Source organism: Ceratina calcarata, unplaced genomic scaffold (genome assembly GCF_001652005.2).
Source record: "Ceratina calcarata isolate Rehan_Ccalc_2016 unplaced genomic scaffold, ASM165200v1 scaffold422.2, whole genome shotgun sequence".
Taxonomy (NCBI): Eukaryota; Metazoa; Arthropoda; class Insecta; order Hymenoptera; family Apidae; genus Ceratina; species Ceratina calcarata.
The window spans coordinates 13,846-31,726 of NW_017165837.1; the positions used below are offsets into that span (position 1 = coordinate 13,846).

General features: G+C 38.0%; 1 protein-coding gene across 4 annotated transcripts in view; it reads left to right on the forward strand.

The window, feature by feature from the left end:
* LOC108626626 (tachykinin-like peptides receptor 99D) overlaps positions 1-17,881 on the forward strand; it is a 48,563-nt gene that overhangs the window by 6,725 nt on the left and 23,957 nt on the right. Inside the window, exon 1 of one of the 4 annotated variants that reach the window (XM_026814982.1) lies at positions 13,537-13,732. The exons of the other annotated variants lie outside the window; for them this stretch is intronic. The gene's annotated coding sequence lies outside the window, so the exon portion shown is untranslated. Of the gene's footprint in view, positions 1-13,536; positions 13,733-17,881 lie in introns of those variants that run through there. 4 annotated transcript variants of the gene reach the window in all.

Here is a 17,881-nt window from a genome sequence, read left to right on the forward strand (position 1 = left end):
AGTCCGTATGCCAAACATCCAGAGAATTCTTGGCGTAGTGAGGTCGCGTTGTTATACAAACGACTGATAAAATTTGAACTCCACAGTACCCTCTCAGGCACGGTGCGCTGTTCCAAAGAATGGAAAAGGAATTCTTACGCTTTCACGTTGGAGACGTACAAAATGCGGAAATTATTCGCGCACATTTACTGAGACTATTTCAGACATAATTGGATTTTAGTAATTAAGCATGCTGACATTCTTTTGATCTCATTAAGTTTCGTTTCAAAAATTGCAGTTGTAATCGAAATCTAATAAGGAATTTATTTAGACGTTGTGTTAACTAAGACAGTTGATTGACCAGGCTTGTCAATTTCCTGCACAATTATTGCGGTTCACCAGAATGATCGATTAACTTTACATCCTGTATCGCGGACAATTACCATTTTCGACTACAGTCCCTTTTGTCTACTAAATCCTCAGCAACGACTCGATTAATCATTTGCCGTTCGCGATGAGAAATCTTCAAAATGCAAATCACCGAAGACACAGTATAACAAATAATAGTAGGTTCACCAACGACATAGTGGCGTACTGGTTCTTGATCGTATCGAGATAGAAGATGCTAATATGAAATTATAATGACAACGTTCTTATCATGTCACAAGTATTTCTCTGTCTGATAACAACTTCATTTGTTAAGATAATTACTTGTGACATGTTCTATCCGCGAAATGAAATTTATGGTCAAGATCAAACGCGTAAGTCGCTCGAGGGTAGATCCGTATTAACGATTAAATCGCGCGGTTAGGAAGAGCCGAATCGCCGAAAGGCGAATGGTAGTAGAAGTACTTACAATGTAAGTATTTTAGCCGGAGGCCTGTCAGGATGGAGCCGCGCAAGTTTGACGAAGGTTCCCCGTATAATAAATCTTATTACCTTTATGAAACCGGGGTAACATGCCTCGTATCTTTGCCACGGACTTTATTTCCGGGTCAAAGGAATATGTCTGTTCTGCATAAGCACGCTAACTACTGCACTAAATATGAATTCAACGACATACTTTTCAGTCTACATGCATTATATGTCATGTAACATTTAATGGGCCACAGTAGAATATTTTTATAAGCTCTAACTGAACGTTTCTTGTTTCTGCTTGTTACAATAAATAATGAATGTTTCAATCACCTGTATCTGATCTCGAGTCACTTAATTAATTCTTACTTTGGATCGTAAAGAAGAGATTAATTCTTATGGATAAAAATGAGTAAAATTTCAGTTTATTGAGACCAGATGATTCGATTTGTGTTAAGGACGAGAATAAGAAAAATCGAATTTCCTTAATACCTCCATTCAGTAAAATAGCATAGGTAATAAATTTTATTATCGGACAGAAATGCAGGGGACGTTCCCGGGCGAGTGCGACACGATCCATAGATTTTCGCTATTTCTTCGTCTACTATAAATAATGAAAATCTTAAGAGCGTTGAAATCTTATCTCCGGAAATTTTAGAACCGTCATTTGACACGTAGTTGTATTAATACACTAGTACCTCCTCGAATATTCCAAATTTCCTACAGTTTTCATTTAAATTATACACTCCATTTAGAATTTCGTTTATGCATCCTTTTACTGAATAAATTGCAGACATTCTATATCTGACTTTAACAAGAAAATCGATGTTCTGAAATTTGAAATGAAAGTAAACGATGATTAAAATAGTACACCCTACGCAATTTATAAGCACGAGCGGGTGTTCTACTGGACGCGAAAATGACTTCACGAGAACTTGACTAGTTTCTCTTCTCATCCGTAAAACCATTAAGAGCTTTAAAGCCTTAAGTGGATTATAACGTTTCGCTAAAGTTTGAAGATAACGAGCGGTAGATTTCAACTTTCCTGTTTATACCTTTCTGATACGCTTGAACACCGTCATGAAGCGTTTAACGAGTAAACATTCGTTACATTGAACACTCTACGCCGTCGCCGTTAAATTTTCCATTTATTGTTCTTCATCTCTGCCTTTGAACGCGGACAAACACTGCTCGAGCTTTGAATTGTTAATACGAAATACTTAGCGAACTTGCATTTCATATCAAGCGATCATTCAAATAATGGAAGTATTATTACTGAGTGATTTAATGTTTCAACGAAGATTTCATTAGTTCTTACAGAATTGATGTCTTCACACGTTTAAGAGAGATAATTACTTGAAAGAGTTAATGAATTGAAATAATCCAATATCAATTATCAGATAAAAGGATACTGTATATTGGATTTAATTATAACTCCCCTTTCATAAGAAAAACACGCAGTATGATTAAATTAATCCGCAAACTTGTTAAGAACTCTTAAGCTATCGAGAAAAACTTCGCTTTTGTAAGAAGTTACGCTTTCTTTAAATCGCTCTGGAAAACTCATAAAACGTTTATGAAGCCGAAAACAAGAAAAGCTGAGGGAAATATTGTGAATTGTTAAAATTAAATCTAACTACTGCACTAAATATGAATTCAACGACATACTTTTCAGTCTACATGCATTATATGTCATGTAACATTTAATGGGCCACAGTAGAATATTTTTATAAGCTCTAACTGAACGTTTCTTGTTTCTGCTTGTTACAATAAATAATGAATGTTTCAATCACCTGTATCTGATCTCGAGTCACTTAATTAATTCTTACTTTGGATCGTAAAGAAGAGATTAATTCTTATGGATAAAAATGAGTAAAATTTCAGTTTATTGAGACCAGATGATTCGATTTGTGTTAAGGACGAGAATAAGAAAAATCGAATTTCCTTAATACCTCCATTCAGTAAAATAGCATAGGTAATAAATTTTATTATCGGACAGAAATGCAGGGGACGTTCCCGGGCGAGTGCGACACGATCCATAGATTTTCGCTATTTCTTCGTCTACTATAAATAATGAAAATCTTAAGAGCGTTGAAATCTTATCTCCGGAAATTTTAGAACCGTCATTTGACACGTAGTTGTATTAATACACTAGTACCTCCTCGAATATTCCAAATTTCCTACAGTTTTCATTTAAATTATACACTCCATTTAGAATTTCGTTTATGCATCCTTTTACTGAATAAATTGCAGACATTCTATATCTGACTTTAACAAGAAAATCGATGTTCTGAAATTTGAAATGAAAGTAAACGATGATTAAAATAGTACACCCTACGCAATTTATAAGCACGAGCGGGTGTTCTACTGGACGCGAAAATGACTTCACGAGAACTTGACTAGTTTCTCTTCTCATCCGTAAAACCATTAAGAGCTTTAAAGCCTTAAGTGGATTATAACGTTTCGCTAAAGTTTGAAGATAACGAGCGGTAGATTTCAACTTTCCTGTTTATACCTTTCTGATACGCTTGAACACCGTCATGAAGCGTTTAACGAGTAAACATTCGTTACATTGAACACTCTACGCCGTCGCCGTTAAATTTTCCATTTATTGTTCTTCATCTCTGCCTTTGAACGCGGACAAACACTGCTCGAGCTTTGAATTGTTAATACGAAATACTTAGCGAACTTGCATTTCATATCAAGCGATCATTCAAATAATGGAAGTATTATTACTGAGTGATTTAATGTTTCAACGAAGATTTCATTAGTTCTTACAGAATTGATGTCTTCACACGTTTAAGAGAGATAATTACTTGAAAGAGTTAATGAATTGAAATAATCCAATATCAATTATCAGATAAAAGGATACTGTATATTGGATTTAATTATAACTCCCCTTTCATAAGAAAAACACGCAGTATGATTAAATTAATCCGCAAACTTGTTAAGAACTCTTAAGCTATCGAGAAAAACTTCGCTTTTGTAAGAAGTTACGCTTTCTTTAAATCGCTCTGGAAAACTCATAAAACGTTTATGAAGCCGAAAACAAGAAAAGCTGAGGGAAATATTGTAAATTGTTAAAATTAAACTGTACATAGGTACAAGCTTTACATATTTCGTACATTTTGCACGCAGGATATATTAAATTTTTAATTTTTTACAAGATCCCAGAAAACTGGCAGATTATTTTACATAGATGGAAAAATTATTAAATGTGTTGTTATATAGAGAGTCGTAACTCGACCAATGTTCGAAGGACGCTCTCGCATTATTCATTTCTTATAAATTATTGTAATTTAAAGGAGAATTTCAAGGAGAGGAGAATATCCAAATCCGCACTTGTCAGATATATGAAGCCATTGTTTGAGCAATTAGTTGAAACGCACGAAACAAACTCATTACTTTTAATGTTGCTGAAACGCTAGCCGTGAAACGTGACTACAGGTGTTGGGAACAAACGCGATGCGTACATTTAATTAATTAAATGGCATTAAACGTGCTTCTTTTATCCACTCGTGAGCTTTGAAATTGTGCTGACGCTTGGACACTGTGTAAATGAAAAACCACGATGCAACGTATGTAAGACATATTTAAATTACTGTTTGCACAACGAGGTAATTATTTGTTATCCAAAGTTCAAGAGGTGTGTGCAAGACATTGTTGAGTTAATATTCATAGATAACTGATTGCTTTGCACGCGTCTTATACTATTTAAAAATTAATTTCTTACACGGAGATTGATAAAAAATTACTTTGCAAAGAATATAATTGCCGGTGGGACGTTACATGATCGCTCGTTGAATGAAATTTACTGAGCACGGTTGAATTTACATAAGAGGAGAATGATTGAAGCAGTAATGAGAAATTGTGTGCATTCGAACGAAATGGAATACTCTGTTTAAATTGACAACGAAACCTGAGCAGCGTGCCCCTATCTTTAACGTCGATATCCGTCGTGTCGACTTAAAAAATTCTGATACTATAGCCGTCGTGATTGATTTAAATACTTATAAATTAAAACGTGTTACGATAAGTTTGTCAAAGGGATTACAAACGCAAATCCGATGATCTAGAAATCCCGTGTAAATATAAAAAATAGTCAACAGCGTTACACAATCTCGTTAAAAGAGTAATGAAAAGCTTTGAAACAATATAATGAACAACGTCAGAGAATGTAGAATACAAGAGGACATTTCGGAATTAATATACCCATAAATAGTATCGAATAATAAAAATCAGTAACAAGTATAGATTACAGGGATGTAAAATTATGAAATAAACACATGATTGTTAATCTGTCAGTTACTGAGTAAATAATTTCAATAACAGCCTTGAAATTTCATTAGCCGCATGTTTATATCCAACAATATGTTCTCCGTAAAAATGTATCTCGAAATAAAAGCATCCGTCGCGTAGGAAGCAAGGAACAACACGTCCTAAACACACTAACGAAGTATCAAACCATTGATTACTATGTTACGCAAACAAACCGCTTTTCATCATCCCTTCCTATCTTTTTTTTTCTATTCATTAGAAGCTTTACATTTGGTTTGATGTTTGTCCTCCTCGTTTTTTTTTTTTGCAATTTCCTCAGGGTTTACGTAAAAGCCGTGCAATTTGGAAAAACGCGAGCGGAATGAAACCGCGGCGGCGTTATCTGTTCATAGCTAAACTGGCGTTACGCAAAGGGACCACGAATTTTAACCAACGGGGAAAGAGACGGTCTCGCATAGAATTAAAACTAACGGCGGTAACGGGGATCGGTAAATTTTCTGTAGCTATAAATATTTTCTCATAAACACGAGCGGATCGTGTATACTATTGCCTCGCGTGTTAGCCCGGAGGAAACGTGACGTCAAGTTAGGTAGAGCGCAACCCCAGAAATCCATCGCGAGACAGTTACATAACATTGAAACAATCGGGCGAGCGAGAGAGAAAGAGGGGGCGGAATCCCTAGGTTGGTCATAACTCAGTTGTCACACACAAATTCCGGGATGGTTTGAAATATCCGGATCCAGCAGCCGACCAGATCACGAGAATTTACCCTTGACAGTGATATCGATGAAGAAGACGTCACTCGCACATCCGGCGAAATTATTCGACGAACGATCGATCCGCCCTAACGAGTCGAATTGATCAATCGTCACTTTCGTATTCGATCCGACGTAAAAACTGACTTGGAATATGTACCTCGCAATCAGTATGAAGGATCACGTTACGAGCATGTCCGTTGCGCTTCATTGCGGGCAGAGATGATTTATGTGAACAGCAGGAGAAACGTCGACAGTAAAAGATTGCAGGAACATGCACATTTGCAAAGCTTGGTCAGGACATTAATATGTATGCCGCGGTACTGAAAAGCGCCTAGATTACTCCTAGTTCGATGCTACTTCGTACAATGACTTGTACGTGCTTATATACTTTTTATGGTACTACATTACCCACGCTTCAGGGTTTCATATTACTTGAACTTTTTTTAACAATTATTTTCCGTACAAATGAATCCGCAGACACGCGCGAGACGAATCGACGTAGAATTAAGATTTATGAATCTGATAATCCCGCCGGATTTTCGTACTTCGATAAGATACAGCGACGTTGGATTAAAAGAAAATTGGGAAAACACGGGGTTGAGATAACGTATGGGGTGTCGTATCCGTAGGATACTGTAACTGTGTTTACGTTGACAAAATCGTTCGTGAAAAACGTCGGTCGCGGAACGGAAACTGCGGGATCGGATTCAATGCGGCAAGACGAATGGCGACGTTTCGCTTTCATTTATCGTGTCTGACCAACGAATCGCAGTTTCCGCGCGAGCATTCGATTTTTACGTTTCCCGACGGCAAACTTCCTGAACGTGGTTGAATTCGTTTACAGCCTCTTTGTCATCGGGAAACAGAGAAAAAGAGATATCTGTACACAACATTTGCAAAGAATTTCATTTTCTTGGCGACCAGAGGAATGTTTACCGAATTGCAAATGCGAGATCAAAAGATGGCCGATAATATATGCACGTATATATGCAGATTTTCAAGCGAGGCGGATAACTCAAGAGCTTGGATAGTGGGGCACTTACGTAATAGAATTAAAGGAGTCAAGGTGAACAGTTTCGGCTAATGAAGATTCCACGCTGCTACTTAGCTAATAGAATTAAGGAATGATATTAAGAGGATAAACTTACAAAAGTTTATTTCCACCTATTCTTTAATTAAGCGGAATTGTATTATCCCTTTAGCTTTCCTGAAATCTTTATCCCAAGGATTGAAACGTGGAAAATCGCGTTTCACGGTACGAAATTATAAGTACATGATTTATTGTCTTGACAGTCTCGAGCAATATTTGCCGCTCGTATTTTTCACGGAGATTGTAGAGAACAACCATGACGATACCGAAGACGACGAATAAAAGCAATGAACGGAGGATCTTGTACTACAGTTTTACGAGGCTGCGCGTAGCACTTGTTAAGAGCATCATTCATGCAGGTATAATTGGACCACGAGCTGTTTGAAGGACGGATCCTCCGAGATAGAAAAAGCAGAAAACAAATGTAACGAAGGCTAGGGTGGAAGATGTACGATAATATCTGTCGGGGGGTGCCTCGTTCCGTCCGCGCGATCCCCTTTCGGTGCTAATTTTCACGAAGGCGATCATCCCTTTCGTTTGGCGTAAGCCCGCTATCCGGCAAACAGTTTCGCGTAAATCCTCGCTTCGTTATATCTTGGCTTTTATCAGGTTCCTTTGATCTCGCGTCGTTCGAGAATCCGATGATGAAACCTTCGAGGGGACTCGTCGAAACCTCTCCAAGCGCGGACGAGATATCCGGTCTTTAACGAAACTTTTATTGCCGAATGCAAAAATTAAAGGCGCCAGACGGAAAAAGCGAAGCGATGGCTGGATGGCTCGTTTAGATCTCCGAGCTGAAGCGGCGAACAGAAATGGATCTTTTAAACGGTGATTCCGGATATTCGAACACGTGCGGTGGTAGAATGTAAAAGTTTCCGGGAATTGTCAGCTCTATGATACGTTTGAAACAGAGAAACGCGAGGTTCACGTAAAAGACATAAGATTAAAGGAAATTTTTGCTCATGGGGCTATTTATAACTTCTGTTTATAATAGGAAATATCAGCTGAGGTATATGAAAGAGAAATCATACTTTAACGCCTTCGGTCTGTTCATATTCCAAGAAACACGATGATAGAATATCTATTATTTCATATTATCGTAATAATCCAATCCACTCTATCTGCAGCTCGCGTTATTTACTTATCTTATCCGGATTTTATCCTACACTTATTTCCATATGCCTCTGGGAATATTGTAACCCCTCGGAAAGCCGCATGCATACGACACGAAATTGGGGAAACGGTGGGTCTGCCTTTTGGTCGGCATTGGTATTCGAGTTAAACGTAGTCAAAAGCGGTACGAAATAGTTCGGAGATCTGACTTCGCACAGAATCCGAAATGAGCTGCAAGAATAGGAAAACGTACGAAAGTATTTCTTGATTACTTCCCGGATATTGTTCAGGCCAAGTGTAAGTAATGGTTATTGTAAAACTATTGGTTTCGCTAAAATTAGAATTCTTAAATCTTCTGTGAATTTCAATGAAATAAAAAATTTACTCTTTGATTCGAAGGAAGGCCGAGTCGCCCGAAAAATGTCCGTCGCGTTTCCTATAACTTTTACTTTGAATGTGAGAACGGTTTGAAGACGAAGACTCATTTCTATTTAATGCTTCACCTTTTTTTTAAATAAATTGCGTATTGTAAATTTGTATGAGCTAACGGAAGTGGAACGAATTGGATAGAGAGCATGTTCTTGTTACAACAAAAATGAGATTGAAGCAACGTGTGACTAAATCGTCGCACGGTTCCTTTGAAACCCTTCCTTCATGCATTTCCTATTACATTTTGAGTAACGCAACACTCACAAGAAGTAGGTCGATTGGAACAAAACGTATTTACCAGTGTGAGATATCTGTATTTAACCTAGCTGAAAAATACGCTTCTTCTTCCGGAAAGGAGAAAATTTCTTGGGAATCTGAAAATCGTAACTTACGGACGTGTATCGAATATAAATAAAATTATGTACTTCACCGAGGGAGCGAATCCCCGGGTTGGGAAGTTGCCGAGGTGTGTTCGCACGGCTGAGATTCCGGATCAGATGGTATCATTCATCACAAGGGGAAGTTACACGGTTCAATGTAGAATTCGGTAGAAGAGTATAAAAGCGAATAGAGTTATAGCGAGAAGTTCTATGGTTCTAAGTAATGCGAAAGTATAGCGTCACTCGGAGACCGAAGTTATTTCTCAGATAGAACTCCTGTCGGACAAGTTAAAAAGTTTAATGGAAATACTGAATTCTGAACAAATTGATTGTCCTCGAATGCAAGACGCGATACTGTTGTTCATAAAAGAACAGATACTCAAGAAGAAAAATTTGTTTCTCCCCGGTAAACATTAATGATGACGAGGACGATTCGAATACTCCATTAAACCTGAGCGATTACGGATTGAAAACGAATTGGGTCCATCGTTTCTGTGTAATCGACTGGTTCCCACCGAGCCTAAAAGTCTCTCGAAACGAACGTATCTCCGCGTGTCGGAACATTTTTAAAGCGGAACGAACTTTTTTCGAAGGAAAAGATAAATCATAAACCGGACTGTCTCTGTCGTGGAACGAGACTAAATTAGTTCGCATCGTTATGAGACTGGGCCACGGTTGGTTTTTTTCATCTGGTTTTGCGTGTTTCACGTTTTCGCAATTACGTTAAATTTGAAACGGAAAAAGGCTTAAAATATTTCTAGGTGAACCAGCTCGTAGCGTAACATTTCTTAGACATCACCGTTCATAATAATAGCTTCTGAAGCTTGGACGATGGGTGCTTTGTATTCCTCGCAAACTCGCACAGTCCAATTTATAATTTGCTGAATGTACCCAGTGTACTATATTTATCCGTGATTCAAAGAAAGTTGATTACGTGCGTAGAAGAGCACTCAACGTTTTTAAAGAGGAACACAAGTTTGGGTGAATTGCAAGCAAATATTTTTAAAGCTTAACTTCAACAGCTTTGAAATATGTAAGGAGCAAGCTTGTATAAAAATAATAATACAGAAAGTTTTAATTATAATAGTTATTTTAACGTGATAAGTAATTTCCCATCTAGTGTCATGATATATTAAGGGTGAGAAGGGTTAAGATTATGTGACACGATGTTCTATGGAAACTATCTCACGCGTAAAATTCTTTAGAAGTTTAGCTGATTAATACCCCGGGCTGTTAATTTGCGAACTGTTACCGGTCAGTAATTAGCTCGAAAGTGCCGGGAGACATACGAAAACTTGAAAATTATAAGAACGTGAAAGGTATTTCGAGTATGCTAACCTAATTACCTCAATTAAGAGTCGCGAGATTTTATCACAAACTCGGCCATTATTACCAAGAGATCCTACTTTTGGAACTTTATATAATTTTTGGGTATAATGATTAACGAGTACGTAGCTCTGAAGTAGGCGAGCTGTAAGGTGTTAAAAGAAAACGGTGAAGCAAAAAAGGTTTCACGTGCAGGGAATTTATCAAAGGACAAAATGGTATAATTTTAACTTGGTCGACGTGAGTGTAGGAAGACGTAAAGACTGAAGGGAAAAAAGTAAAGAAATAATAGGTCAACGTTCTCAAAGGAGCGAGACAGCTTTAATTAGTCATCGTGGAAAGCGATTGTTACGCGTGAAAAGAGTGTAAGAATGATCTATTACTCATTTTATAAAGCACAAAGAAAAATATCGAATGGTAACAATTATGATTGGAAAGCTGAACTTTCCATTTTAACTTGAAAATCTCGATTGATGTACGACTAATATAAAATTAAAATATTGAACCGTAAAATTGTCTTCTCTTAATTGGAGTCGAACGAAAAGTGAATTGATTTCAATAGACATTTTTAGGGCGACCTATTGGGAAAATGGTAAATGTATCGTTCAAAATTAATTCTCGTTTCATTGAGGAGCTTCCTAGTACTGCAAACGCTACCTGACCTTTTCTGCTCAATTTTCGTTCACACATGGTGTAAATCCATTTGCTTTTCTCTATATTAAATATAGATGTGCATATGTTTAAATGAATTAAACGCAATTCAAATTACAGGTGATGATAGTAATACGTAAAATCTGCGAGTAATAAAATTAAAGCAGAAGAGCATCATCCAGCTTTAACAAGCGTTGCGGTTTCGTTTGCGGGAACGTAACGTATAGCTTGAGTTTAAAGGAGATTCCTTTATCCAACTCCGTAATTTGTCACTTCGGTTCACTTACCGCGTGCAAATTACAGGGTCCAAAGTCATTAATACGTCCACGGAACAACGATGTAACAGAAAATTCGGGGACCGGGCAAACTCGATCAATACCCAATTTCAAACTTGCATGATAAAATACGTTAATGGATTAAACAGATTTCGAAGTACATCTTAGTCGATGAAACCGACGTGTACGATATTCAATATTCTGATCGATTCTAAACCTTTGAAACTACGTCGTGAAATTGTAATTTTCCAAAATATTTTCATTCCTGTAGTGAATGCAAGTTTTATTTTACTTCCATTTCTATGGAAATACTTATCGTATAAAGTATAAAGGACTAAATTGAGATTGAATTTATATCGAAAAATGCTTATGCGATTGAAATGAGAGGCCGCTTGCAAAGCAGATCGAAAATCAAGCTTCCCCTTTTTTATTCGATTTAACATGCTCCGTAGTATGCGAACGTGAACCAATATAATCTGTAGACTGATACAGTTACTTTCCAAATGTGGGAAATCAAGAATATGTCTCGTAGCAATAAATGTCATTCAATGAAGCGACTAACAAGTGAACTTCAATTATTTCAAAAATTAAATAATGCTTTATCAAAAACTTGACAATGACAAAATCATTTGTCATACTGACGGACGCGTATTTTCGACACGTCACATAAAAGGTGTAGAACCGTAGGGCCCACAAATTGCATTACTAAATTTAAAAGTATGAAACATATACAACGAGTCACGCGATTGATACGAATCGTATCTCCCCCTCGATTAAAAATAGAAACAGGTGGCAGAGGTAAAAGCTGAATGGTATAACAAAGTTTATCATCCTATAACTTCGTTTCTTTATGAGTGCAACCATGCACTTGCTAATGCAATTCTAGGTTGCATTTTCATAAAGTGAATTGCATATTTCCCAGAATAATCTATTTTTCATAGAATAAAGGAATAGTTTAACAAACGTAACCCGCGTGCTGTTTGCAATTTTAAATATTTCATTTCGCTAATCAGAGTTTCCTCCAAAAACTGTTTCGGTAGAAGTTCATTGAACTTCATCAGACCATTATCAATATTTTGATAATCAACCCGATCTTCGTATTCCCCGCGCAGAGAGTAATATCGGCCGCGCGTTTGTTATAATTAACCCACTCGACGACACTAACGAACTAACGCTAAATAGTTATCGATCTGTGGGATGTATCGAGCGACGACCGATATCACGGTATCATAGAAAATTAACGCCAGCCGTAAGCTCCCCGATTCCTTACGGTTTACGAGGGTTAGGTGAGTCCCTTCCAAGGAAACAGCTGCCGGTTCCCGTGGACCTCCTATTCTCCCATGGAAATTAGTCGTAGCCGACAAAATTTGTTGCAGCTGGGACGCCAGGAAGAACCGCGCCGGATGCGAAATACTACCGATTCGCGTCGAATCTTTTTTCCGGAATGTTAGAAAACACGTCGACGACGGATCACGTACGCGCAGGCGATGTGACAGCGACGGTCGTGATTTACGGATACGCGAATTCTAGAAGGAACTTTAAACGTGTTCGTGGAAGATTAAACACATCAATCATTACATTTTTATTATCTGTGATTTGACGTACTGCGGAGGAGAGAGAAGTTTCTGCGGTTTGGCAAGCTACATAGATGACTGTTAAATTTAAACTACAATTTCTCTTCGTTTTACAAGGAGTAACTCGTTTAGCGTATTATTTTTAAACGCAGCTGTCAGCAACTAAGTAATTCACAATTAGATCTCGATGCTAGAAGCTATTGATCAATGGTAGCAGGGAACCGAGCTGACAATACAGTTGAGTGAGGGCTGGATCGGGAGAATGTCACATCACGCGGCAACTATTTAAGCGGCAACACAGTAATGCATAGACAATACGGGGATGACTAAAATCGTTCTCTAAGTGACATAGATCGCGGCGCTTTGATCAAAGGAGATTGGATGGATTAACCGTAGGATTTTAATGACATTAAATCGTCAATTAATCGGCTCGCGGCACAGGCGAATTTACTTTCTCCTGAGCACGCGTAATTAAATTACTGCCCGCACTTATTGTTAGCTGTATTCACGAATCGGCGTCGAGTATGTGTATCGGTGTTGAGAATAAATATCGCGTTTTGTTAGAAATCGATCCCCGACGTAAAACGACTTTGCCGCGTAATGGATTGTTAATTTCGTTAATGCCTGTTTGATCCACCGATAGTGTCCAATTACTTTTATGTCGCTGCATTTATTATTGCCGCGTACAAATATTATTTCATGGATCGCTCCCGGGTTGAGTACCAAGCTAATTAACAGCGTTTCCATTTGCGTACAATACCAGTCTAATTTGATAATCCACGATTTCTTAACGGAAGTTAAATATTTTATGTCAGCAGGATATAATTCGGTGAACCTTTTCTAACAATTGATCAAGGAAATAGCGTTATTCTCACTCCCACGATATCTCTTCACAACAAATTGCAATGCTGACGCTTGCCGCGACTTCATTATTCTTTTTTACTATTCTTCCTACGAGCCTGCATGAAAAGCGTGGGCACCGGACGACTTTCAAACAAACCCCGAAGCGGCAAACGGATGAAAGGTAATCACAAGAAAAAACTACTTTTTTCTCGCGGACTCCTCTACGGATGAAAGTTTAAGATCGATCGACTTCAACTCCTTTGGCGTGTCCATTTTTTTTCGGACTTTTACTTATTCCCGCCCGATAAACCGCTTTATTGGGGAATACTGATGTCTTTGCACTTAAATATAATGAGATACTTTTACGCAGCTCATTTAAGAGGATTCTGTGACATAATATAACGAGCGTTGCAAGTACAAAAGTACATAATTTATATTTTTATTCCATTTTTACTGAGAAATAAGTCGAACGAAATTGTACGGATCTGTACATATAAATCTTAATAAATAATTATGACAAGTACCTTGTCGTGCATTTAAATTAAGAGATAAACGAGATGCAAATACGTGCATTATAATTTGTTTGATGTGTAACATATGTTTCATCGCTTTCAATCTCCATGTAATTTTGTATTCTATGAATACAAAAGTATCGGCCAGTAATAGTTCACGAAATGACTCGTTGATACATAATGATTAATAAATATTCAAAGGGAAAACCAGAAAATCTTCTCTCTTATTTTGTGTAATAAATTTCGATCGGTAATACATTTGTAAGTACAATAATCTAGAGAGGGAATTCAGGGCTAGCATCTCTTTCATCAAAAAGATGCGAGCTTACCTGAACATCTTCTGAAAGTTTTAAGCGGCACTAGAGCGTGGAGCGGACCGTGGCTGAAGAATCATCTCAGGAATCTTTCCACTTAACTTCATACGTCGCGCAGAATTGCACTACCTTCGAGAGGAACAATATATCATGGCTAGATATTGGCACGAATGAACGACGCTGGGAACTATATCTGTTCGGTTTAATAATTTTTCACGAGCGAATAACATCGCGAAAGCCATCGTCGCAATTCCGATCGACAACCAGTAATTGCTTCTATTTCCAACTTAATTATGTTCGTAAAAAAAAAAAAAATCGAGATATTTAAACAGCAAGACATCGACTGGATATGGACGATAGACACATATAAATATTTTAACAATATGTACGTGCATTTATTTGAATAATTACGTGAGCAAAAATATCTACTATTTTATAGCAACGTATTATATAAAAAAATAATATACAATTTGAAAACTGAAGTATGAATCACGTACACTTCATTATCGCTCTATTCTTAGTAATACCAAGATCCACGAAAAGAAAAATATCTTTTTCCTCCGTTCGGAGATGCTATCGTATTTCTTACTAAAAAGCCTTTCTTCGACACTGATATCGAATAGCCAAGCATGTCTAAAAATAAATATCGAATCTACACCAATCAGCCTATAATTTCATTTGTACGTCGCAAGTATGTAATTCGTGCCCATTGCTTTACCCAAGAAATGATAAATATTAGCATGTACGGAATGCCGATTACCATATATATTACTGCCAAAATCAGACGTTTGCCCGAGGCGACACGTCGATCGCTAATCGTTTATGTGTCATGACTGCGACAATATCGATCCACGTGCGAATAATCAATGTTCAGAAACTAACTAAACGTCAAGTAAAGGTCATTTGTACCATGTCACCAAAATAATATGATAAATATTTCAAATTAAGGACTATTGATTAAGAAATAAGACTAAGAATTAAGACTAATTGAAACATTGTACTAAATCATTAAATAAATTATGTAGTCGTAATCATAGAACATGCAACAAGTCATGAATTACTCCAGTAATTGGAACAGTGATATGGTACGAGGTCATGATACAAGTGGATACACAGTCGTAGCAAAAAGACTGCATGTACGACGCGCTGGTAATGGTCAGAGAAAATTTAAACCTACATTGGTACGTTTCCCGAGGGATACCCGGGGTCTTCTCTGTGAAATATTGCTTGGGATCGCACTTCGCGTTACTTCTGAAAGTAATGACACTGTCTTGATAACGTGATCAGGCCTTCCTACTGCAAAACAAGCACCAACGGCAAGCAGCAGGCCTTCGCGTACTCCATTACCGCGAGGTTAATCGTGTTAGCGTGTACCGCATCCGTTGTTCCCCGTTTCGCATTAAACTGCGTGCGGGTCCTTGGGTACCCGAGTGTAAACGTAACCGATACGTCCGTGTCGCGCTGCATTGATCACTCGCGGCGTTTAATGACTGATTGCACTGTCCGCTTTACGCGAGCGAAAATGACGAACGACTGATCAGATTTTTTAACCAGACTCAGTTGAGATTTAACCGAATTTATGTATTCTATTTTTTATATACTTCTCAATAAATAATATATATTATATTATGAATATAATGGTTGGTCTATAAAGTTCAAATTATATTATAATTCTATTAAAACACTTTTTCCCCCGGTTTCATTTTAATATCGTATTCTCCGCAAACGCAGTACATATTTACTTTTTGCGCTTCTATAGAGAATATAATTTCCCCAGAGTGTAGGCTACGCGTGTACTTTTTGAGCCGGTGTACGCACAATATGAACCGAATGCATTTAAATATCTCTCTTATTGAAGACAGAAAATTCCGTAAAGGTTGAAAATCATACAAGCTGTTTTAGTTGAATTGGGGTTTCCGAAATATGACGCTGCATTACAATACGATCAGAATCGTATAATGTAATCGGGTGGAATAATGCATGACAGTCGATCTGATTTTACTTGCATTTACAGCCAATTCTCCGCAGATTAATTCCAATCTGTATGTTAAGTTATTAAATTAGAGTTGCTTGGGCGTCGCACGGATCCACGTGCGAAACGTTATAAATCTCTCGTTAGTAACGTCCGAATTTAACATTAAAATTCATTAAGATATCATTAATTTAGATATCGTGGAAACGTGGGTTACGTTGTTACACGGAAAGATAGAAAATGCAATTGTTTTAGGCTCGTAAAACGAGGTCTGCTGAAGTAATAGAGTAGAGGCGTACGAAATGGGAAACAAGGAAACTATGCAGTGACACGAATAGGGTAAAACACCACCACAGCCGTCATCGCGTTACGCCTGGCTCTTTGCATAAGGCATAAGGCGGTTCCTGTAGAACGCGCTCATTCGCCGAGATTACAAATGTCGGATATTTCTTCTATTTCCTCTGTCCTCAGTTGCCAGATTTTCATAAGCCCGTAAACCTTCATTCACCGTTATTAGACTGACGTTACACGTGGCTAAATCATGAATTCATTTTTTTATCAACTCTTGGAGATAACGCGACGCGGTAGGACAATTGCTCAATTTTCAGTCGACGATCATTCCGCATACCGCGGTCGGGATGTCGAGGTACACGACAGCGAGAGATAGGTCAGCTCACGACCATTTTCAGCGTTGTCAATAACGTCGTTCGTTTGGACAAGTTAAAAGCCATCTAATGCGAATTAAATTTTCCAGCGCATCGCATGACGCGCCACTAAGTACCTACCACTACTGCGGTGATGGAAAAATAGTTAAAAACCGATGTAACTCGAGGAACGTCAATTCGAGTCGAGAACCAGTTCCCGTAAACATATTGTTCAAATATTTTTTTTATTGCAAGAGTTTAAAGGACCGTAAAGTAAAAGAGCTGTTCTCCGTGTTTAAAACAGCCATTTCTGACAAAACGTATAATCCTGATGGCATCTGATGGCATATCGCGATCGCCACCGTGTCGTGCGATAAACGTATGCAAAGCCGGTGGAGAATGTAAACTCCGGTGTGTAAAACAGAGAACGTAAATCTGGCTAGGAAGGTAAAGATTGGTACGAAAGGCGTTTCCGTAATACGTAGAATAATGCTTGCGGCAAAAACTTCGGGAAGCAACGGGCTCTAGAAATTCGGGTAAACGCACGGGGTGGAGAAACGAATGCGCCGGTTTGAATGGAAAACTTGAGGCATCCCACGGTGCGTTTAACTGTTTTTTGGTGAAGCTTGCTCGACAATAGGAAAAAGCGCGCAGGCGTGTTCCCGCGGGTAACTTTCCGGAGCCAAAATAAATTTTACAACCCGGGGATCGAAAAACACTGAAGGTGTGGCTGAGAGACCGGATGCCATTGCGGATAGGTAGTGAGAAATCAGGAAGAAAGCCAACAAAAATCGCATTGCAGTCGGAGAAACATTCCAATCTCTTCTCTTAAGCTCAAGCCAAGATTATTCCGCAGCGGTACATATCGCTTTTTCAATGCCTCGAATC